Source organism: Stegostoma tigrinum, chromosome 25, assembly GCF_030684315.1.
Source record: "Stegostoma tigrinum isolate sSteTig4 chromosome 25, sSteTig4.hap1, whole genome shotgun sequence".
In the NCBI taxonomy this organism is placed as follows: domain Eukaryota; kingdom Metazoa; phylum Chordata; class Chondrichthyes; order Orectolobiformes; family Stegostomatidae; genus Stegostoma; species Stegostoma tigrinum.
The window spans coordinates 17,026,062-17,050,439 of NC_081378.1; the positions used below are offsets into that span (position 1 = coordinate 17,026,062).

The window sequence follows — 24,378 nt, forward strand, 5'->3', positions numbered from 1 at the left end:
ATGCCCCCTCGTGCTCACCGTCACCATCCTAGGAAAAAGGCTCTCCCTACCCACCCTATCTAACCCTCTGATTATTTTATATGTTTCAATTAAGTCACCTCTCAACCTTCTTCTCTCTAATGAAAACAGTCTCAAGTCCCTCAGCCTTTCCTTGTAAGACCATCCCTCCATACCAGGCAACATCCTAGTAAATCTCCTCTGCACCCTTTCCAAAGCTTCCACATCCTCATTATAATGCGGTGACCAGAACTGTACACAATACTCCAAGTGCGGCCGCACCAGAGTTTTGTACAGCTTCACCATAACCTCTTGGTTCCGGAACTCGATCCCTCTATTAATAAAAGCTAAAACACTGTATGCCTTCTTAACAGCCCTGTCAACCTGGGTGGCAACTTTCAAGGATCTATGTACATGGACACTAAGATCTCTCTGCTCATCTACACTGCTAAGAATCTTACCATTAGCCCTGTACTTTGCCTTCCGGTTACTCCTACCAAAGTGCATCACCTCACACTTGTCTGCATTAAACTCCATTTTCCACCTCTCAGCCCAGCTCTGCAGCTTATCTATGTCTCTCTGCAACCTACAGCATCCTTTGTCACTATCCACAACTCCACCGACCTTAGTGTCGTCTGCAAATTTACTAACCCATCCTTCTACGCCCTCATCCAGGTCATTTATAAAAAAGACAAACAGCAGTGGACCCAACACCGACCCTTGCGGTACACCACTAGTAACTGGTCTCCAGGATGAACATTTCCCATCAACTACCACCCTCTGTCTTCTTTCAGCAAGCCAATTTCCGATCCAAACTGCTATATCTCCCACAATCCCATTCCTCCGCATTTTGCACAATAGCCTATTGTGGGGAACCCTATCGAACGCCTTGCTGAAATTCATACACACCACATCAACTGGTTTACTCTCATCTACATGTTTGGTCACCTTCTCAAAGAACTCAATGAAGTTTGTGAAGCACGACCTTCCCTTCACAAAACCGTGCTGACTATCCCTAATCAATTTATTCTTTTCTAGATGATTATAAATCCTATCCCTTATAACCTTTTCCAACACTTTACCAACAACTGAGGTAAGGCTCACTGGTCTATAATTACAAGGGTTGTCTCTACTCCCCTTCTTGAACAGGGGAACCACATTTGCTATCCTCCAGTCATCTGGAACTATTCCTGTAAACAATGATGAGTTAAAGATCAATGCCAAAGGCTCGGCAATCTCCTCCCTGGCTTCCCAGAGGATCCGAGGATAAATCCCATCCAGCCCAGGGGACTTATCTATTTTCACACTCTGAAGGATTTCTAATACCTCTTCCTTGTGAACCTCAATCCCACCTAGTCTAGTATCCTGTATCTCAGTATTCTCCTCGACAACATTGTCATTTTCTAGCGTGAATACTGTTGAAAAATATTCATTTAGCGCTTCCCCTATCTCATCTGACTCCACACACAACTTACCACTACTATCCTTGATTGGACCTAGTCTTACTTTTGTCATTCTACGTAGGAGGTATGGTCAGTAAGTTTGCAGATGACACCAAAATTGCATTGTCTTTTTAAATTCCCTTTTTGAAGTTCCAACATGAACAGCTCACTCTCCAGAAAGCCGGGGTTTGAATTTGATTCAGAGATAGTAGCAACTGCAGTTGCTGGAGAATCTGAGATAACAAGGTGTAGAAGCTGGATGAACACAGCAGGCCAAGCAATATCAGAGGAGCAGAAAGGCTGACGTTTCTGGTCTAGACCCTTCTTGAGAAATGTACCCTTCATTTCTGAAGAAGGGTCTACGCCCAAAACATCAGCCTTCCTGTTCTTCTGATGTTGCTTGGCCTGCTGTGTTCATCCAGATCTATAACTTGTTAGCTCTGGGCTTGAATTTTATATTGTTAAACAGTATGTAACCCTGTTCACTGAGTACCCATTATGCATTCCAGGTATATGATGTGCGTCCAATATTCCAATATGCAAAGTAGCAATTAGTGGCTAAAAGTAAATGGGAAGTCATTTCAGAGATAACATTTTCTGAGTAGTATTAAGCATTGAGCTGACCTGTGTGTTTTGAGAAGCATGTATATCCTTTTTGAATGATGGCCTTTAAGATCAAAGAGGGCGACAGAATATTCTGGAAGATGTTTAATTGGTTCTTGATTATCATAGAATCATAGAGTGCAGAAAAAGGCCATTCAGCCCATCAAGTCTGTACTAGAATCATAGAATCCTTATGACATAATTACACCAAGTTATGCCAATTTGACCAAGGGCATTGAAGTAATGTGTATAGTTATGTCAACCATTTCATAAAAAGAATATAAAGGCACTGAAGCATGGCAGCTATTTTATTGGGTGTGGGGGGAGTTGTTAAGTGAGGCCAAGCATGGCCTGCCAGTCTTTGCCCCAGTTGAGAATTTCAAGTGTCCAATTAATGAGTATTTAAAGATGGTAGGAACTGCTGATGCTGGAGTCTAAGATAACACAGCATGGAGCTGAATGAACACAGCAGGCCAGGCAGCATCAGAGGAGCAGGAAAGCTGACGTTTCGGGCCAGGAGAAGAGTCCAGACTGAAATGTCAGCTTTACTGCTCCTCTGATGCTGCCTGGCCTGCTGTGTTCATCCAGTTCCATACCTTATTATCGAATGAGTATGTAAGGCCACTTTCTCCCCAACCATAATGTTTAGGCTACTGAAAGGAGGAGGGACACTGGTGGTTCACCCCATTTGGATGCAGGGCAGGAAGGTTGGGGGATGGTGGGGTGGGGAATTCTCCCACATGAACCCTATTTCTAATCTGGCCCATCCACGCTCATTCTGGCTTTTGTAATGGTGACTCCACCCACCCCAGACCAGTACAAGGCCTGCACCTGAAGCTGTTGAGAGTATCTTCCACCCTTGGCTCTCCCAGATTTGTGTAGTATGTGAGACATAATATAGTTGCAGCAGTGGCCCCCACTGGGGTATAGAGCTGCTCATCTTCTGAAAAATGAAGCTTGAAAAGTATAGGCTGAGGAGACTTTTAAGATTAGAATTTACATTCCATCAAAGCTTGTGTTCATCACTGTCACTAAAAACCAAATGGGAAATTTCAAGAAACTTCTGAATCTTGAGAATGCTGAGAATGCGAAACTCGTTACCGCAGGAAGTGATTGAAACAAAAGGCAAAGGTGCAGTTAAGGGGAAGCTGGATGCACGTTAGAGAAAGGGATAGAGGACTATGTTGTTTGGAAACAAACTCAGAAAGTGCTGGAGAAACTCAGCAGGTCTAGCAGCATCTGTGAGGAAAAAGCAAAGTTAATATTTTGGATCCGGTGACTCTTCACCATTTCTGAAGAAGGGTCTCCGAACCTGAAACATTGACTCTGCTTTCTTCCCAACCCAAAGTCTACAACTTTATTTTTCACACAACCACACATTAATTAATCTGGAGCTATTAAACAACCTAACCATCTGAATCTATAACAACAAGGGTGTAGCCATGTCAGCAAGAATGAAACCACTGTTTCTACATAACAGTAGTTTCATTTCAAATTGCTAAACAAGCTGAGCAAGTCTCCTAACTTGGGAGAACAAGGCATTTCACTGTAGAAGCAAAAATAAATGCTTAGTAATAAAAATGAAGAAAAGTCTCTTTAATGTAATAAAATATGCCATTTAGCATTTTAAAAATAATTCATGGGATATGGGTGTTGAAGTAAGAGTGTGCTACTTTATTAACCAACATGAGCTGTGCATGATGAAGATTCTTGCTAACATCCTGTTCAAGTGCAGGAAACTATTGGGTCCTGTTCGATCTAATGTGCTGGAGGAAGACCACTTCCTGCTCTACTGAGAAGAGTCTCTCACTGTTAACAAGATATATTTTAACCTGTGTTAGAAATGAGTTACAGTTTGCATCAATATGATTTGGGGGAGGCAATGGCCTAATGGTATCATTGCTGGGTTGTTAATCCAGAGACCCAGATAACATTCTGGGGACCTGGGTTCGAATCCTACCATGGCAGTTGATGGAATTTGAATTCAATACATATCTGGAATTAAGAATCTAATGATGATCATGAATCTATTGTTGATTGTTGGAAGAACCTATCTGGTTTGCTAATGTTCTTTAGGGAAGAAAACTACCACCCTTCCTGGTCTGCCTTACATGTGACTCCAGACCAACAGCAACGTGGTTTACTCTGGACGGGCAATAAATGTTGCTTAGCTAGCAATGCTCTCATCCTAAAAATGAATAAAGAAATTGATGTTATTGCAGAGACTTTGCAGAGAACTGGGTGGTAAATCTCATTCCTTCGAGATCTTGATCTGTTCACACCGACATATCACATCAACAGGGTGAGTGGTGCTTATGGCATTTCTCAATATTAACTCTTCCTGACATTTTAGAACCATGTACATTATCTCACCTTCAAACACTTTTTCTCATTATTAATATTATATATTTGTGTCATTAATGACATTTACCACGCTGGTACCTCCCCCTAACTGTAGATGAAATCCTATAAGGATCTAGTGGGGAAGTATCCTGAGTGAATGAGTAGGTAACACAGGGGTGCTGTCAGTGGCTGAGGTGGGTGACAGTGTCTGGGGAAATGAGTGGTAGAGCACAAGCTTCAGCAAGCGCTGGGTACAGTTGCAGAGATAGAGTGAGGGTTAAGTATCAGAGAGGAGGTTGTGACTCTTACCTTGGGTAATTCCATGATACCCAGCTGGAATTGGATGAGCTTGTTCTCATTGGGCAGGTTAGGCAGTAAATGAGGTGAGTTTGGTAAGATATGACAAGACAACTTACAAAGCCTCGTGGTGATAAACCTTCCAAAAAAAAAACTCAATGAAACTGGCCAGCATTTATTCCCCATCCCTAGTTGCCTTTGAGAAGGTGTTGGTGAGCTCCATTCTTGAAGCAATGCAGTTCTTTTGTTATAGGTAGATCTACAATGCTGTGAGGGAAGGAATTCCAGGATTTTGACTCAGTGATAGTGAAGGAGCAGCAATATATTTCCAAGTCAGGAAATTGAGTGGACTGTATCAGGGAAGTTGCAGGTGGCTGCGTTTCCATGTATCTGCTAACATTGTACTTTTGGATGGAAGAGGTCGTGAGTATAGAAGTTTCTGTCTAAGGGATCTTGATGAATTTCTGCTATATATCTAGTAGACAGTACACACCACTGCTTCTGAACATCAGTGATGAAAGGCATTGATGCTTATGGATGCCAAACAAATGGACTACGTTGTTCTGGTTGGAGTCATGTTGAATATTGTTGAGCTGTGGAGGAGGTCAGGATGGAACATGCATTTGGCACATTTGGCTGCAGTGTGGTAACGCCAGCTCATAATATGCACTGCTGCTCATAATGCAGGTTGCTGCTACCATCCTCTTCAAGTGTAAGAAACTACAGGGTCTGCTTGGATCTAATGTGGTGAAAGAAAATTACTTCCTGAGCTAACAAGGAGTCTCTTGAAGTGAATAAGAAATAGATTATTGTGTATTAGCAACACCAACAGGTTACATGTTGTAACAGACATTGTCACAGAGACCTTGAGGAGGACTAAATGTTAGATCTCACTCTTTCAAGCTTCTAAGCTGTTCTGCCCACAAGTTCATATGACATCATCAAGTAGCCCTAGCAGAAATGAAGCCAATGAGAATTAGGAGACATCTCTCCGCTACTTGGAGCCACACCTGGTACAAAGGAAAATGGTTGTGGCTTTTGGAGGTCAATCATTTCAGCCACTTCTCATTAACATCCAGGCTTAGGCAACAAGTAACAATCTTCCCATCACTTCTTAATGTTCAATGCTGTTATCACCACTTTATTAAATACATAAATAAACAAACAATAAAGTTTAACAGGAGCTTTATGAAATGAGATACAACATTTTGGACAAAGGGATAGATTTTAGGAACAACTTGAAAGATGGACAGAGTAACAATAGGTGTTCTTGATCATCGGATGTTGCCAGAAACCAAAATCAATCCAGCCCCTCAAGTAAATGAGTTTGAATTAGAGATAGTAAGGTCTGCTGATGCTGTAGTCAGAGATAACACAGTGTGGAACTGGGGGAACACAGCAGGCCAGGCAGCATCATAGGAGCAGGAAAGCTGATGTTTCAGAAGTAGGGTCCTGACCCACTCCACACTGTGATTCTTTGAATCCACCATTTTTTCATATTTCTCATAGTTGCGCAAACAAAATGGTTGACCTCAACCTTATAATTGGATTTTTGGAGCGTTCATTATTCAATATACACATATATTTTACCTCACACAATCTGTTTGCAATAAAATGTGTGATTATTTAAAGTGACATCTTATAAAGGAATGGCTTTTGATTGGTGTGAATTTGGAGATTAGATTAGATTCCCCAGAGTGTGGAAACAGGCCCTTCAGCCCAGCAAGTCCACACTGCCTCTTGAAGCATCCAACCCAGACCTATCCCCCTATAACCCACACACCCCTGAACACTACGGGCAATTTAGCATGGCCAATCCACCTAGCCTGCACATCTTTGGACTGTGGAAGGAAGCCGGAGCACCCGGAGGAAACTCGTGCAGACACGGGGAGAATGCGCAAACTCCACACAGACAGTTACCCGAGGCTGGAATTGAACCTGGGTCCCCGGCACTGTGAGGCTGCAGTGCTAACCACTGAGCCGCCGTGCAACCCACAAATTGACTAACAGTCTAATGTTAACTCCAATTCTTTGTCCCACAGAGATCACTTAAGCCATTGACTCTTTCTAACATTTTCTGGCAGATTTGCAGCATCAACACTTTTGGTTTCCACCAACTCACTCAGTTCTTATTTGTGAGATTCCCTCTGTCACATGTTAAGATTTTGGCCAGATTTTCTGGGCCATTTGAAAGCAAGTGGCACGGGAAGGAATGAGGTAATGATGCTGTACCTTCCATCAGGCTACTTTTCTATCGAACAATGCAGTGACAGATGGTCTGCCCAACCATAGCCCAGTTGAACAATTCACCTGGCAATTTAAGAGCCCCTTCCAATCTCTACTGACAATTTATTTTCGACTGGAAGACCCATTGTCCCTGCCTGGGATACCCCACCTGCTTCCCAGTCATACCATTTTTTGTAGGCACTTCTTGGCTCATGATGGAGATCCCCAGGGGTAAAGGCCACCCCTGCAGCAGGGTGCTGTCTGCCCTCAAAAAGCCCCACCTTCCAGCGAGACCTGCTGTCTGGAACCGATGCTGCCAGATCCCATATTTCCTACTTTGACGGCCAGCAGCCATCATGTGCCTTCATTCTCCAGATAGAGAGCCAGCATTGGCCACTGGTCCTGGCGGCACTCCTGATCTGTCAGCTCTTTGTAGAGATGGGCTGTGGTCCTTAATCAGACATCCGCTCAGTCACCATTTTGTTGGCTGTCACCTGTAAAATGGGGTCCTATGTTCAACTAAGAGAGTTCGCCATTTTGCTTGTGTCCCCAGAGGTGCAACACTCCCCCTTCTGAAAAATCCTGGACTTTGTACACTGAGTGGAAAATGTTTGCATTCAGTTGCACTCATGCAATTCGGGTGTTGATTCCATGAACTGGAACGTCTGCTCATTTCTTGTCGATCAACTTGTCCCATTTTTTGACTTTATCCTGTTGTTTTCCAGCAGGTTTTAACAGAGGAGCCTCCCGTGGTATTTCTTTTCTGGCCTCAGCTGCAAGCCTTGGTTTTCATGTTTGTTCTAACTTTATATTGCTAAACTTATTCAGATTTGGATTTGGTCACATAACTGACAAAAATGAGCCTATTGTGCGCTAGGTGTACAGCTGAGGCGTAACAGCAGTTTCAAATTTCACATTCCCCAAACAAGTCTGGGCAGGCCTTAAAATTCCTTCTTGTTTACTGAAGGTAATCTTGTCAACTATTTACTTCATACAACTTGTAGGACATGTTGCATCCCACGTTCCACAAGGTCAATGTGTTGTCTGTCATTTCTAACGCCCTGGATTTAAAAGGATCTCAGATCCTGTGCCATCTCATTCAACTAACATCTGGTGCATATTGGGGTTACTTTAAATTCTCATAGGGTAAAAAATGAGAGAGCACAAAGAAGTCGCCCAGTTTATACCTCAAGTAACATTGTACTACAGGTGACCATTTCTAACAAGGCAGAATCTATTATTACTACCAACACCTGAAAGATTACAAAGAAAAACAGAACATGCTACGGCAACTCAGGAGGTCAAGCAACAATGTGAAGAAAAAAACCAGAGTTAATGTTTGTCCAATTTTGATGAGGGGTCATTGGGCTTTAAACGTTACTTTTATTTTTCTCTCCATAGATGCTGCTAGACCTGCTGAGTTTCTCCAGTATTTCTGTTTCAGTTTCAGATCTCCATCATCTGCAATTCTTTGTTTTATTATCCTGGAGATTAGCATTGACCATAAGCAGACCTGGACTTGCAATATTAATATATAGCATCAAGGGCAGGTCAGGGATTGGGCGTCCTGTCACATGTAACTCAACTGCTCACTCCCCAAAGCCTGTTTTGTATATACAAGACACATCAGAAAGGTAATGGAATACAGTCCAATAGCAGGATGAGAACAGCTCAACAACACGAACATCATCAAGAAGCTTCACACCATCCAAATCATGCAGTACATTTGATTATCAATTGGTTGCAGAAAATTGAACAAAAGGGAAGAGACAGTTAGGAAACCATCATCCTCATGAAGCCCAGCACATCAGTGCAAAACACAAAATTGGTGCTTTTCCATCCACCATTGCCCAGAAATGCCAAATGGATAAAATATTTCTGTCTTAATCCTCCTGAGGTCCCCATCATTACAACTGACAGTCTTCAGTCAATTTGAATCACTTTCCATGATGTCAAGAAATAGCTGAAGGCACTGCGACATAAAAAGCCACGAACCATAATAACATTCTGGATGTAATGTTAAAGACTCGTGCCCCTGAACTAGTTTCATCACTGATCATGCTGTTCCAGTAAAGCTGCAGCATTGACAGCTACTCGCCGAAGTTTAATATTGAGCAGATGTCCTGTCCATGAAAAAAAAGATTAAATCTAATCTAGTTCATTATTGCCGACTGATCTATTTTCAATCACAAAAGGATGGAAAGGATATTCACCATCTTGTATCTCCAGAAAAGAATTGCAAGAAATAGAAAGAAATTGAAAAGAGCTAAAAAAATCCAAATCATAAACATGAAGGTAAATTATCATTAGTCAGTACAGAGAACATACACTAGATTTATTCTGTGTATAGAGGAATTTTCCTATGAGAAGAAGTTGAGTAAGCTGAATTTGTACTCACTGGCATTTGGAAAAAACAAGGAGACCTTTTGAAATATGGGAGGTTCCTAGGGGACATGTTAAAGTAGATGCCAAGAGGTTCCTGCCCCATGTCAGAGAATCCAGGAGCAGAGGGCAAATCTCAGAAGAAAAGAAAAAATTTCTTCTCTTACTGGATAGTAAATCATTGAAATCCTTTGCTACACAGGGTTGTTTAGTTTGCTATGTCATTTCAGAGGGCAGTTAAAAGTCATTCACATTGCTACAGATCCGGAGTCACATGTATGCCACACCAGGTAAGGATGGCAGATTTCTTTCCCTAAAGGGCATTAATAAACCAGATGAGTTTTTGCTAGAATTACTAAAGAGAGAGAAACAAAGTTGCTTTTAAGATACCTTTTCATTTCAGATTTTAATTCACTTTCCTCTAAACCTTAGAATGGGTCTCTGGATTACTAGTCCAATGATGATCCCAAGACACCACCGCCTCCCCTATATTAGGGCAACTGAACTCCCTGATGGGCCAATTATTTTGACTTTTTCTGAAATTTACACAGATTTACTCCTCATTATTTAGAGGTTATAGACAAAATCACTGATATAACAGCTCTTTTCCTGTCCTTTAATTCTAGCCAAATATACTCAACCTTTGAACCGTCTAGTATATCATCCATCCTTAGATATGTAATACAGTCCTTGATTGGTATTCCCATATGTCATTTCTCCTGCAGATTTCCTATTCTCTCTACCTCATAAATATTTAACAGTCAGGGATGGTCGAAAAGGGATGTCACATGGGAAATTTATTTTACAACATTTTGAATAAGCATTTCAAAATGCGTCAGTCAAAATTCCACACAAACAGATTTTGGCCATTTTGTTTGCTTCTGGCCTCTGATTAATCTTAACTTTCAAAACATTTCAAAACATTAACCCTCATTGACGCCAGGAAGGAACACAGAGAAAAATGAAGCTATTAAAGGGGAATTGAATCATGAACTGAAAAGGAAATAATTGCAGGACCGTGCGAACAAGGCAGGGGACTTGCACTGGCCAGGATAGATGACAGGTTGAATGATCTGTTTCTTTGCTGTAGCCATTTATTTAGTGTTTAATTGAATATTTAGTTGCCACTACTGCTTATGTGTAACATTGAGCTCTGCTACAGCATCACCTCCACGTAGCAACTCATGTCTGCAGTGCATCAAGCAAACTTCCAACATTCATTGCACAGGTCTTATCTATGAAGAGAGACTGGATAATCTCAGGTTGTTTTCTTCGGAGCAGAGGAGGTTGATCGGTTGATAGAGTTGCATAAGATTATGAAGGTCATGGACAGGGTGGATAGAAATCTACAGTTCCTCTTAGTTGAAGAGCCAAAACAACGGGGCATACTGTTTCGGTGAAAGGCAGGTTTGCAGGAGAGTTAAAGGAATTTTTTTTTAAACTTTGAAGCTGGCAGGTAACTGGAATGCACTGCCTGTAAGGGTAGTAGAGGTGTAATCTTAGAGATTTAAAAAGTACTTGAATAACAACTTTAAATGTCATTAAATTCAAGGCTATAGGCCAAGTGCTGGAAAGTGGGACTAGTACAGATTTAGCATAGTTTTGGTTGTACAGACTTTATGGGCCAAAGTGTGTCTTCTACATTGTGTGATTCCAAAGACATTCCAACATGTTGGTCATTTGCTGCACTGTTTTGTTTTCTATCTATTCCTGTCCTTTCTACATTATTCTTAATTCCGTTCCTGTATACCCGCCTTATACAGTTTTCTATGCATCTATTCCTTCTTGCTGACGTGTTCTGGTTTCTGCTTGCCATCTGCCTCTTTTTAAGATATCTTTAATTGACCTATGCAGAGATGTTATTACACATGCTTTACAACAGATGGCACCCGAACATGGGCCTACCTAGCTTGGAGTTAAGGACACAACCACAGCATCACAAGGGGCCCATTTCCCTTTTTTCTCTTTTGCTTTGTTCAGAACTGCTATTAAATACCTTTGGGCTTCTTTTAAACGACCAGCAAATCGACTGTCTCACTAATTAAGCAACCTCCCGTTTTTGAAAAAAAAGCGAGCAAGAAATGGCAGTTGAACCTAGTAATTTATCAAGCTAATCTTGTTCTATTTATAAAGAGAAAAACAATTATATACTACTTCCCCTTTCTTTTCCATCTGACATTATTTCTGGCTGTCTGCAAACTTCCGTCCCTACTGCAAACTGCACTGCCAACAACTTTTACAATCATTTGATCAGCAAAATATACTTGGCCCATACTTTTAAAAAAGGATTAGGAGCCAACTTGTGCCAAATTTTGATTTGCCAACCACTTGAATTTACTTTCATCAAAAGTGGCTGATGTGCAACATTACCAGCCAATTGAATCCGATTGACTTCTCACCAGGGTGGTGGGGTGATAGGGCTGGTTGGGTGATCAAAGGTTACAATGAGCTCCTCAAATTCTCCAATAATGCTGGAAAATATTAGGAAGAGATACACCAATGCTGATACTGTTTGTGCATGACCTCACCCTTACCCTAGCTACTTCTGCATTCTCCTCCAGCTTGACAACTCCCCAAGATTTTTGTACCTCTGCAGTTCTGGACTTCCACCCCTACCATCTCAATTAGGGACATGCTACAAATGCTGGTCTTGCTAGCCAGGCTCATTTGTGAAAGAGTTAAAATAACCTCTGAAATTTGCTCCCTAAAAGTACTTGGTCCTTGTGCAGTGAATTGATATGTTTTTATTTCAAAGAGGGTATATATATGAAAGTCGTTTTTGTCGTCCCACTCTTCGGGTTATTGGGCAATTCAGGGAGTGGAGACAGAGACAGGAACTTCCCAGCCCTTAGTGATTGGTTCAGACGCAGTATAAAAGGCTGCTGTCAGGGTTGTTTGTTCCTTTTTGGTGGTGGGTCTCTCCTCATTTGGGGGGATGGTTCCTGCCACTCCCTCTCCTCTCAAAGGTAAGAGCACTATTTCATTGGGGTCTCGTTCTGGAGGTTCTCTGACTCAGGCTTTCTTTGTTCCTCAGTCTCTTCTTTTTATCCCCATGTAGTTTCCAGGGAATAGAATTTCCATTTACTTTGTTCCTGAATTTCTAAATGTGGTTGGGTGAAGTCACTCTCTTTGAGGAGAAGTCTGAAGAAGTTGTTTGAAATAGACATTTACACAGTTTGTCTGGAGTTTTTTCCACCTTCCTCTCTCTATATATCTCTTAGAATAGAAAACAATGCAGGAGGAACCAGGAATAAGGTGTTTAAGACTCAAGCCTATCGTCCACCAGTTAGAATGTTAATAATCAGTATTCTCATTCCATTTACCCAACATTAACCCTTAACTCTGCATATTCTTATTCAACAGGTCTCTCCCTATTTTGTGTCTCTCTCCCTCTCTTTTCTTTCTCTTGCTCTCTTCCTTTCTGCCAATTTTCTCACTTTTGTTTGTCTCACTCTCTTTCTTGTCTTTCTCACTGCCACTATCACCATCCCTTCCACCACGTGTCTCCCCCCCCCTCACATTGTCCCTCTATCTCTCTGCAAGCAATCGGTTGAATTGTTTTACGTGCTAGTTTGCCCTACATTGGCATTAGCCTCCCTTGGTTCCAAGTCATACCATTTAAATTATCCGCCTCTGTTCATGTAGTCATTTAAAACGCTTTTTATCTTGTAAATTAGTTTCCAGTAGCCAGGTTCTGTCTTATCACAGAGTGTAGAAAGGGATCAAAGATCAGGTCGACTGAACTCTCCTAGTTGATGTTGTATTCATTTCATGACTGAAGAAAAATCTGCTCTGCCCAAATGTGCAAGAAATTGCAGAGAGTTGTGAATGTAGCCCAGCCCATCACGAAAACGAACCTTTGTTCCATTGGCTCGGTCTACACTTGTCGTTGCCTTGGGAAAGCAGCCAACATAATCAACCCGATTATATTCTGTTCTTCCCTCCTCCATTGGGCAGAAGGTACAAAAGTTTGAAAACACATAGCAGCAGATTTAAGAACAGCATCTTCCCTGCTGTTATCAGACTTGTAAACAGGCATCTCAAATATTGGAGTTAATCTTTCTCTGCACCTTCTCTATAGGTGTGATGCAATAATCCACATTCTGTTCTATTACCCTGATGTACTGATGTAAGGTATGATTTGACTGGTCAGCACACAAAACAATACTTTTTACTGTATCTTGATACATGTGACAATAATAAATCAAATCAAAGATAAGTTTTGAATAATTATTCCAATATAATTACTCATGATTGTACAAACCAAAAGGTAGAAGGAAAGGAGGAGTGAAACAGTCTTGAGCTGAATATTTTAGGACAGTTGAAATTAAAAGTGAAGAAACTGAAAAGCCATCAAAACTGAGCCTTGGCTCATTAATGGTTCTTCCTATTCTGAATACTCATACCATTTGTGATCTTCTACATCAGGCACATTCATGGAATGTAGGCATTGCTGGCTGGGCCAGCATTTATTGTCCATTCCCAGTTGTCCTTGAGAAGGTGGTGGTGAGCTGCTTGCTTGAACCACTTGTATGAAATTAAACTGATTGCATACAAATGCAGAAAACGAAAGGTTCCACAAGGTCTTGTAGTTTGGGTATCTTGGGAGGGTGGGAATGAGGTGATAGGGGTAGGAGTGGTGGTGAGGGCATGATGCAGTATGACCTAGAGGACAGAGACATTGGGCTGACAATCATACAAGTGATATTCCTGAAAGGTGTTGAAGTATCTGGGTAGGAATGAGTTTGGAGACAATTGAGATTGTTTAATAATGAAATGTGGCCATTAAAGTTTAGAAGTGCAATTTAGAGAATATTTAGAGATTATCAACTAATAGGATTTCCAGGAATGAATTGAGAAACTTATGCGCTTGGTTAAGTTTGAAATTGGCCATTATAGGAATAATGCAGACTAAAATGATCATACTCTCTAGAAATGCAATGGTGCCTTTGCTAACAGGGGTGGTGAACAAATATGTGTGGACGATAGGAGACAAAGATTAACTAGTTGAGATACAGGAAAGAATAAATTGTAGAAACGTGGAAGATAGGAGCAGGAGGAGGCCATTCAGCCCTTCAAGCCTGCTCCACCTGTCATCACGATCATGGCTGATCATCCAACTCAACAGCCCAATCCTGATTTCTCCCCATAACTTTTGATCCCATTCACCCCAAGTGCTATATCTAGTTGCCTCTTGAATTCATCCAATGTTTTGGCATCAACTACTTCCTGTGGTAATGAATTCCACAGGCTCACCACTCCTTGGGTGAAGAAATGTCTCTTCATTTCCATCCTAAATGGTCCACCCCAAATCAGTAGACTGTGACCCCTGGTTCTGAACACACCCACCATCGGGAACATCCTCCTTGCATCCACCCTGTCTAGTCCTGTTAGAATTTTATAAGCATCTATAAGAACCTCCACTGATTCATTTGAACTCCACCAAGAACAATCCTAACCTCGTCAATCTCTCTTCATATTGTCATCCCCGGAATCAGCCTGGTAAACCTTTGCTGCATTCCCTCAAGAGCAAGAGCGTCTTTCCTCAGAACAGGAGACCAAAACACAATATTTTAGGTGTGGCCTCACCAAGGCTCTGTATAACTTCAACAACACCATCCCTGCTCCTGTACTCAAAACCTCTCACTACAAAGTCTAACATACCATTTGCCTTCTTTACCGCCTGCTGCACTTGCTTGGTTACCTTCAGTGACTGGTGCACAAGGACACCCAGGTCTCGCTGCACTTCCCCTCTCCCAATTTACAGCCATTCAAGTAGGAATCTACATTCTTGTTTTTGCTTCCAAAGTGAATAGCCTCACATTTATCCACATTATACTCCATCTCCCATTGATTTGCCCACTCACCCAACCTGTCGAGATCATGCTGAAGGATCTCTGTATCCTTATCACAGCTCACCCTCCCACACAACTTGGTATCTTCTGCAAACTTTGTGACATTACATTTTGTTCTCTCATCCACATCATGAACATATGATGTGAATAGCCTGAGTCCTAGCACCAATGCCTGTGGCACCCCCACTAGTTGTTGCCTGCCCATTTGAAAATAATCCATTAATTCCTACTCACTGTTTTCTCTCTGCCAACCAATTTTCTATCCATCTCAATACACTTCCTCCAATCCCAAGCGCCTTAATTTTGCACAATTGTCTCTTCTGCGGACACTGTCAAATGCTTTCTAAAAGTCCAAATATACCACATCAACTGGTTCCCCCTTGTCAACTCAACTAGGAACATCTTTGTAGAATTCCAACAGATTTGTCAAGCATGATTTTCCTTCATAAATCCATGCAACTCTGTCTGATCCTGCCTCTGCTTCCAAATAATCCGCTGTAAAATCCTTGATAATGGATTTGAAAATATTCCCCACTCCAGATGTTAAGCTTACTGGTTTGTAATTCCTTGTTTTCTCTCTACCTCCCTTTTTGAATATTGGAGTGACATTAGCTATTCTCAAATCTGCAGGGACTGTTCCAGAGTCAATAAAATCCTGGAAGATGACCACCAATGCATGTACTATTTCTACAGCCACTTCCTTAAGTACTCTGGGAATGTAGACTATCAGGCCCTAAGGATTTATCCACCTTTGATCCAATCAATTTTCCCAGCACCATTTATCTACTAACATCGATGAGGTTGTTGACTTGCTCGCCGAGCTGGCTTGTTTTTGTTCAGATGTTTTGTCACTATGCTAGGTGATTACCATCATTTCCACCGATGATGTCACCCAGCACGGTGACAAAATGTCTGAACAAAAACAAGCCAGCTTGGTGAGCCTCTCTGATGAAGGGTCTAGGCCTAAAATGTCAGCTTTTGTGCTCCTGAGATGCTGCTCGGCCTGCTGTGTTCATCCAGCTTCACACTTTGTTATCTTGGATTCTCCAGCATCTGCAGTTCCCATTTTCTCAGCTTGGTGAGCAAGTCAACAACCTTGTCCACAAGCTACAGATCTTTGCCAAAACTTTAAATTAATATTGACCTCCCTCAATTCTTCTCTCTCTAAATCCTGCATTCTCCAACATTCCTGGTAGCTGATTTGCATCCTGTTTTGTGAAAACAGAACAAAAGTTTGTATTCAGTTTCTCAACCATTTCTTTGTCTCCTATTATACATTCCCCTGTTTCTGTCTGTAGAGGACTTACATTTTTCTTCACTAATCTCTTTCTTTTCAAATACCTGCAGAAATTCTTAGTACCAGTCATTATTTTCCCTGTGAGCTTACTTTTGTACTGTATTTCCCCTTCTTAATCAATCCCTTGGTCCTTCTTTGCTGAATTCTAAACTGCTCCCAGCTTTTGGCATCAGGGGGCATTAATGTAAAACCCGTCCTCATATGATAGCTTGTCCATAGTCTATGGAAAATGGAAATTTAATGGACTGAATAGCATTATCATTACATGATATTGGTGTCATTGCTTGGCAGGAGGAGAACAGAATTCCTGTCCAAGGCAGGGACACTAGTGTGCTAGTGCACTAGTGTGCAGAACAGCAAAATGGAGATTGATTGGATATATCTGGAAAGTGAAAACATTGAAGACAAGCGATTGGAGGCGCTGAGAAGTTGCCTGTTCTGTTGGCTTTGATGCAGCTGAGAAAATAATTGACTCAACAAGAACTTTGAACTTACAAGCAACACAACAAACCAGCATGCAACCTAAGAAACAAAAACTAAGAAATTACCGTCTGTGCAACTTGAAGCAAAACAAATGAAATGTGTGAAATATTTTCAATTATTTCTTTTATTTGTTTTCTTTGCTTTTGGTTGTCTGCGTTGCTTGGTTAGCTGAGACAGGGAGTGCTCAGCAGGGAAAAACAACTCCCAATAAACACAACAAAATCTTGAATGAGTATCAGTTATTTTGTACCTTTACGTCAACATTATAATCATTTGTTTTTAGTAACTGAATTTTTGACTTATCTAAATGTTCCAGTCACATTTTCAATACCACTACTTCATGTTGCCTGGATAGTCACTCACCACATTTATAAAACACCATTGGCTCATCTGTCACCACCATTGGACCAATATCTGAATAGCCTCCCAACAACACTATGGGTGTGATGTCAACACACAGTCTGAAGTTGGGCTAGAAATAGTAGAAACGTCATCACGTCTATAACAAATGTAGAGGATGCTCAACAGAACATAAAGTCCACAACAGCTGAGACATTCCACAGTACTCTAAAATAATAAACAAAATTCTAAATAAAACAACCCATAAAATACATATATTAAAAATTAAGTTACTTGCTCTCCCAAAATGAATGCAAGTACAAACATTTCCAGAATCCTGAACTGCATCTTACATAAAGCTAATTGGTTCACCCCATGCCTGATATTTTTGATTCATTCATGGGATGTGGGCTTCACAGGCTAGGCCAGAACTAATTTCCCAGGCCTAGTGGCCAAGAAGTCACTTAAGAGTCAGCCACCTTGCAACAGATCTGGAGACATGCATAAGTCAGGCCAAATAAGGACAGCAGTTTCTTAGAAAATGAACCCAATGGGTTTTTCCCAATTATCAAAATGGTTTCATGGTCATTATTGAAATAACTTCACAGAGGCCAGTAACCTGTCATCAAGTCACTCTTTATTTAGAGTCCTTGACATTAATCTAACGCCCTCAGAGCCAGCTCCCAGAGTGAACAGGATGTCCAAGATAATAAAATGTGAGGCTGGATGAACACAGCAGGCCAAGCAGCATCTCAGGAGCACAAAAGCTGACGTTTCGGGCCTAGACCCTTCATCAGAGAGGGGGATGGGGAGAGGGAACTGGAATAAATAGGGAGAGAGGGGGAGGCGGACCGAAGATGGAGAGTAAAGAAGATAGGTGGAGAGAGTACAGGTGGGGAGGTAGGGAGGGGATAGGTCAGTCCAGGGAAGACGGACAGGTCAAGGAGGTGGGATGAGGTTAGTAGGTAGCTGGGGGTGCGGCTTGGGGTGGGAGGAAGGGATGGGTGAGAGGAAGAGCCGGTTAGGGAGGCAGAGACAGGTTGGACTGGTTTTGGGATGCAGTGGGTGGGGGGGAAGAGCTGGGCTGGTTGTGTGGTGCAGTGGGGGGAGGGACGAACTAGGCTGGTTTAGGGATGCAGTAGGGGAAGGGGAGATTTTGAAACTGGCGAAGTCCACATTGATACCATATGGCTGCAGGGTTCCCAGGCGGAATATGAGTTGCTGTTCCTGCAACCTTCGGGTGGCATCATTGTGGCACTGCAGGAGGCCCATGATGGACATGTCATCAAGAGAATGGGAGGGGGAGTGGAAATGGTTTGCAACTGGGAGGTGCAGTTTGTTGCGAACTGAGCGGAGGTGTCCTGCAAAGCGGTCCCCAAGCCTCCGCTTGGTTTCCCCAATGTAGAGGAAGCCGCACCGGGTACAGTGGATGCAGTATACCACATTGGCAGATGTGCAGGTGAACCTCTGCTTAATGTGGAATGTCATCTTGGGGCCTGGGATAGGGGTGAGGGAGGAGGTGTGGGGACAAGTGTAGCATTTCCTGCGGTTGCAGGGGAAGGTGCCGGGTGTGGTGGGGTTGGAGGGCAGTGTGGAGCGAACAAGGGAGTCACGGAGAGAGTGGTCTCTCCGGAAAGCAGACAGGGGAGGGGATGGAAAAATGTCTTGGGTGGTGGGGCCGGATTGTAAATGGCGGAAGTGTCGGAGGATGATGCGTTGTATCCGGAGGTTGGTAGGGTGGTGTGTGAGAACGAGGGGAATCCTCTTAGGGCGGTTGTGGCGGGGGCGGGGTGTGAGGGATGTGTTGCGGGAAGTACGGGAGACGCGGTCAAGGGCGTTCTCGACCACTGTGGGGGGAAAGTTGCGGTCCTTGAAGAACTTGGACATCTGGGATGTGCGGGAGTGGAATGTCTTATCGTGGGAGCAGATGCGGCGGAGGCGGAGGAATTGGGAATAGGGGATGGAATTTTTGCAGGAGGGTGGGTGGGAGGAGGTGTATTCTAGGTAGCTGTGGGAGTCGGTGGGCTTGAAATGGACATCAGTTGCAAGCTGGTTGCCTGAGATGGAGACTGAGAGGTCCAGGAAGGTGAGGGATGTGCTGGAGATGGCCCAGGTGAACCAAAGGTTGGGGTGGAAGGTGTTGGTGAAGTGGATGAACTGTTCGAGCTCCTCTGGGGAGCAAGAGGCGGCGCCGATACAGTCATCAATGTACCGGAAGAAGAGGTGGGGTTTGGGGCCTGTGTAGGTGCGGAAGAGGGACTGTTCCACGTAACCTACAAAGAGGCAGGCATAGCTGGGGCCCATGCGGGTGCCCATGGCCACCCCCTTAGTCTGTAGGAAGTGGAAGGAGTCAAAAGAGAAGTTGTTGAGTGTGAGGACGAGTTCAGCTAGGCGGGTGAGAGTGTCGGTGGAGGGGGACTGGTCGGGTCTGCGGGACAGGAAGAAGCGGAGGGCCTTGAGGCCATCTCCATGCGGAATGCAGGTGTACAGGGACTGGACGTCCATGGTGAATATGAGGTGTTGGGGGCCAGGGAATTGGAAGTCCTGGAGGAGGTGGAGGGCGTGGGTGGTGTCACGGACGTAGGTGGGGAGTTCCTGGACCAAAGGGGAGAAAATGGAGTCCAGATAGGTGGAGATGAGTTCGGTGGGGCAGAAGCAGGCTGAGACGATGGGTCGACCAGGGCAGGCAGGTTTGTGGATTTTGGGAAGGAGATAGAAACGGACCGTGCGGGGTTGGGGAACAATGAGGTTGGAGGCTGTGGGTGGGAGGTCCCCTGAGGTGATGAGGTCGTGAATGGTGTTGGAGATGATGGTTTGGTGCTCGGGTGTGGGGTCATGATCGAGGAGGCGGTAGGAGGTGGTGTCGGTGGTGTCACCTACACAGGCCCCAAACCCCTCCTCTTCTTCCGGTACATTGATGACTATATCGGCGCCGCCTCTTGCTCCCCAGAGGAGCTCGAACAGTTCATCCACTTCACCAACACCTTCCACCCCAACCTTCGGTTCACCTGGGCCATCTCCAGCACATCCCTCATCTTCCTGGACCTCTCAGTCTCCATCTCAGGCAACCAGCTTGCAACTGATGTCCATTTCAAGCCCACCAACTCCCATAGCTACCTAGTATACACCTCCTCCCACCCACCCTCCTGCAAAAATTCCATCCCCTATTCCCAATTCCTCCGCCTCCGCCGCATCTGCTCCCACGATAAGACATTCCACTCCCGCGCATCCCAGATGTCCAAGTTCTTTAAGGACCGCAACTTTCCCCCCACAGTGATCGAGAACGCCCTTGACCGTGTCTCCCGTATTTCCCGCAACACATCCCTCACACCCCGCCCCCGCCACAACCGCCCTAAGAGGATTCCCCTCGTTCTCACACACCACCCTACCAACCTCCGGATACAACGCATCATCCTCCGACACTTCCGCCATTTACAATCCGACCCCACCACCCAAGACATTTTTCCATCCCCTCCCCTGTCTGCTTTCCGGAGAGACCACTCTCTCCGTGACTCCCTTGTTCACTCCACACTGCCCTCCAACCCCACCACACCCGGCACCTTCCCCTGCAACCGCAGGAAATGCTACACTTGTCCCCACACCTCCTCCCTCACCCCTATCCCAGGCCCCAAGATGACTTTCCACATTAAGCAGAGGTTCACCTGCACATCTGCCACTGTGGTATACTGCATCCACTGTACCCGGTGCGGCTTCCTCTACATTGGGGAAACCAAGCGGAGGCTTGGGGACCGCTTTGCAGAACACCTCCGCTCAGTTCGCAACAAACAACTGCACCTCCCAGTTGCAAACCATTTCCACTCCCCCTCCCATTCTCTAGATGACATGTCCATCATGGGCCTCCTGCACTGCCACAATGATGCCACCCGAAGGTTGCAGGAACAGCAACTCATATTCCGCCTGGGAACCCTGCAGCCATATGGTATCAATGTGGACTTCGCCAGTTTCAAAATCTCCCTCCCCCCACCGCATCCCTAAACCAGCCCAGTTCGTCCCCTCCCCCCACTGCACCACACAACCAGCCCAGCTCTTCCCCCCCACCCACTGCATCCCAAAACCAGTCCAACCTGTCTCTGCCTCCCTAACCGGCTCTTCCTCTCACCCATCCCTTCCTCCCACCCCAAGCTGCACCCCCAGCTACCTACTAACCTCATCCCACCTCCTTGACCTGTCCGTCTTCCCTGGACTGACCTATCCCCTCCCTACCTCCCCACCTATACTCTCTCCACCTATCTTCTTTACTCTCCATCTTCGGTCCGCCTCCCCCTCTCTCCCTATTTATTCCAGTTCCCTCTCCCCATCCCCCTCTCTGATGAAGGGTCTAGGCCCGAAACGTCAGCTTTTGTGCTCCTGAGATGCTGCTTGGCCTGCTGTGTTCATCCAGCCTCACATTTTATTATCTTGGAATTCTCCAGCATCTGCAGTTCCCATTATCTCTGTGAACAGGATGTCCTTCAGTTTGTATCTGTCAGCCTGCACTCCTTCACTGGACCAGATTTACAGCCCCATTCAGGAAACTCATATTCACCACGTCCACCTGATTGATTTGTTATAATCACTATAACCCTTCCCCTCTGAGTCCGAGGACATAGGCCAGTTCTTTTTTACTTGTAGCATCTTCTGGGCTGTTTTAGCACCAGGTCAGTTTCCTCCAACTCTGCCTCCCATGCGGGCAGTGTGTAATGCACAGCAGCTTGCCTCTTGCACCCAGAGCGTCTTGGAAGAAATTCATTCTCTTCTTCAAGCAGCAAAGGCATCGAGTCAGCGACATCTGCTGTGTCCACCTCAGATTCCAAGATATCTTCAATGATTAATCGAGTGGGAGAACTCATGGGTTCCGGAGCAGTTGGAAAGGCTGTCAAGGAGGCAGGCACATTTTGCTCTCACACCATTTGCAAATTTGCAGCTTTGATATGGTCCACACGCTTGTTCAGAACCATTATACCTACCTGAACTTTATACTTCCTTGCACTCGCATTGACCATGCCCCTTACCTATGTATGGCCATTCCTCTGGTTCCTACACCAAACTTTGTTTTCTGAAGTATATTGTATCTCTTGCTTAACTGAGTCTTGTATCCAGTATTGGCATTCCTGGCACCATTTCACCCTCCTCCCCCAGGTCCGGGAAGGTCAGGTTTAATCCGGCGTGGATTCTTCTCCCCATTAGCAACTTTGCTGGAGCTATCCCTGTTGTTGGATGTGGGGTGGTCCCATAATCAAATAGGAATTGGGAGAGTTTGGTATTTAATGAAACTGTAAGCTGTTTCTTTAAGCCTGCCTTCAAAACTTGGACTGCTCTTTCTGCCAGACCATTGAATGGTAGATGGTATGGAGCTGTCTTTACATGTCAAATACCATTTGACTTTCGGAAATACTCATATTTCCTGCTGGTAAATGATGGCTCTTCATCTGTGACCACCACTTCTGGGAGCCCATGTGTTGCAAAAGGTGAGTGTACTTTTTCTATCGTTGTCCCCATGCTTGATGAATGAGCTCTACAAAGGCTCAGCCATTTTGAGTGGGCATCAAGACTAAGAACATTGAGCCCATGAAAGGACCTGTATAGTCAAAGTATAACTGAGCCTAGGTTTACCCAGTCATTCCACAAATGTAGGGGAGCTGCTGGTGGTAATTTTTGTCCTGTTGACACTCTTGCCCCACTAATGCAGCAATACCTGCACCCAGTACTAGTAACCAGACAAATTCTCACCAACATCTTCATTTTGGATAACCCTGGTGCCATTCAGTCAGTGTCTGGCAGCAACCTTTGCTTGGGACAATCACTCTTACTCCCCAGAATAATACGCTATCGTCCTACTGTGATCTGGTCTCTCTAGGCCCATAAAGGTTTCAGTTACATAGAACATAGAACATTACAGCACAGTACAGGCCCTTCGGCCCTCGATGTTGTGCCAACCTGTCATACCAATCTCAAGCCCATCTAACCTACACTATTCCATGTACATCCATATGCTTGTCCAATGACGACTTAAATGTAGCTAAAGTTGGCGAATCTACCACCACTGCAGGCAAAGCGTTCCATTCCCTTACTACTCTCTGAGTAAAGAAACTACCTCTGACTTCTGTCCTGTATCTTTCACCCCTCAATTTAAAGCTATGCCCCCTTGTGCTCGCCGTCACCATCCTAGGAAAAAGGCTCTCCCTATCCACCCTATCTAACCCTCTGATTATTTTATGTGTTTCAATTAAGTCACCTCTCAACCTTCTTCTCTCTAATGAAAACAGCCTCAAGTCCCTCAGTCTTTCCTCATAAGACCTTCCCTCCATACCAGGCAACATCCTAGTAAATCTCCTCTGCACCCTTTCCAAAGCTTCCACATCCTTCTTATAATGCAGTGACCAGAACTGTACACAATACTCCAAGTGCAGCCGCACCAGAGTTTTGTACAGCTGCAGCATAACCTCTTGGTTCCGGAACTCGATCCCTCTATTAATAAAAGCTTAAACACTGTATGCCTTCTTAACAGCCCTGTCAACCTGGGTGGCAACTTTCAAGGATCTATGTACATGGACACTGAGATCTCTCTGCTCATCTACACTACTAAGAATCTTACCATTAGCCCTGTACTTTGCATTCCGGTTACTCCTATCAAAGTGCATCACCTCACACTTGTCTGCATTAAACTCCATTTGCCACCTCTCAGCCCAGCTCTGCAGCTTATCTATATCTCTCTGCAACCTACAGCATCTTTTGTCACTATTCACAACTCCACCAACCTTAGTGTCGTCTGCAAATTTACTCACCCATCCTTCTACGCCCTCATCCAGGTCATTTATAAAAATGACAAACAGCAGTGGACCCAACACCGACCCTTGCGGTACACCACCAGTAACTGGTCTCCAGGACGAACATTTCCCATCAACTACCACCCTCTGTCTTCTTTCAGCAAGCCAATTTCCGATCCAAACTGCTATATCTCCCACAATCCCATTCCTCCACATTTTGTACAATAGCCTATTGAGGGGAACCTTATCGAATGTTCTGCTTGTGACAGTCCTTTGGTTTCCCCCATCACCACCAGCTGTCTCGGTTTAGCCAGGGCTGGATCTTTCCACGTGCAAATTCTGATATT

At 44.2% G+C, this 24,378-nt stretch overlaps 1 long non-coding RNA gene across 1 annotated transcript; it reads left to right on the forward strand.

The window, feature by feature from the left end:
- The first annotated feature begins 12,153 nt into the window (after positions 1 to 12,153).
- LOC125463304 (uncharacterized) lies at positions 12,154 to 17,154 on the forward strand. The gene is made up of 2 exons (XR_007249804.1): positions 12,154 to 12,256; positions 16,734 to 17,154. It is a non-coding gene; the product is annotated as an uncharacterized LOC125463304 (long non-coding RNA).
- The last annotated feature ends 7,224 nt before the right edge of the window (positions 17,155 to 24,378 follow it).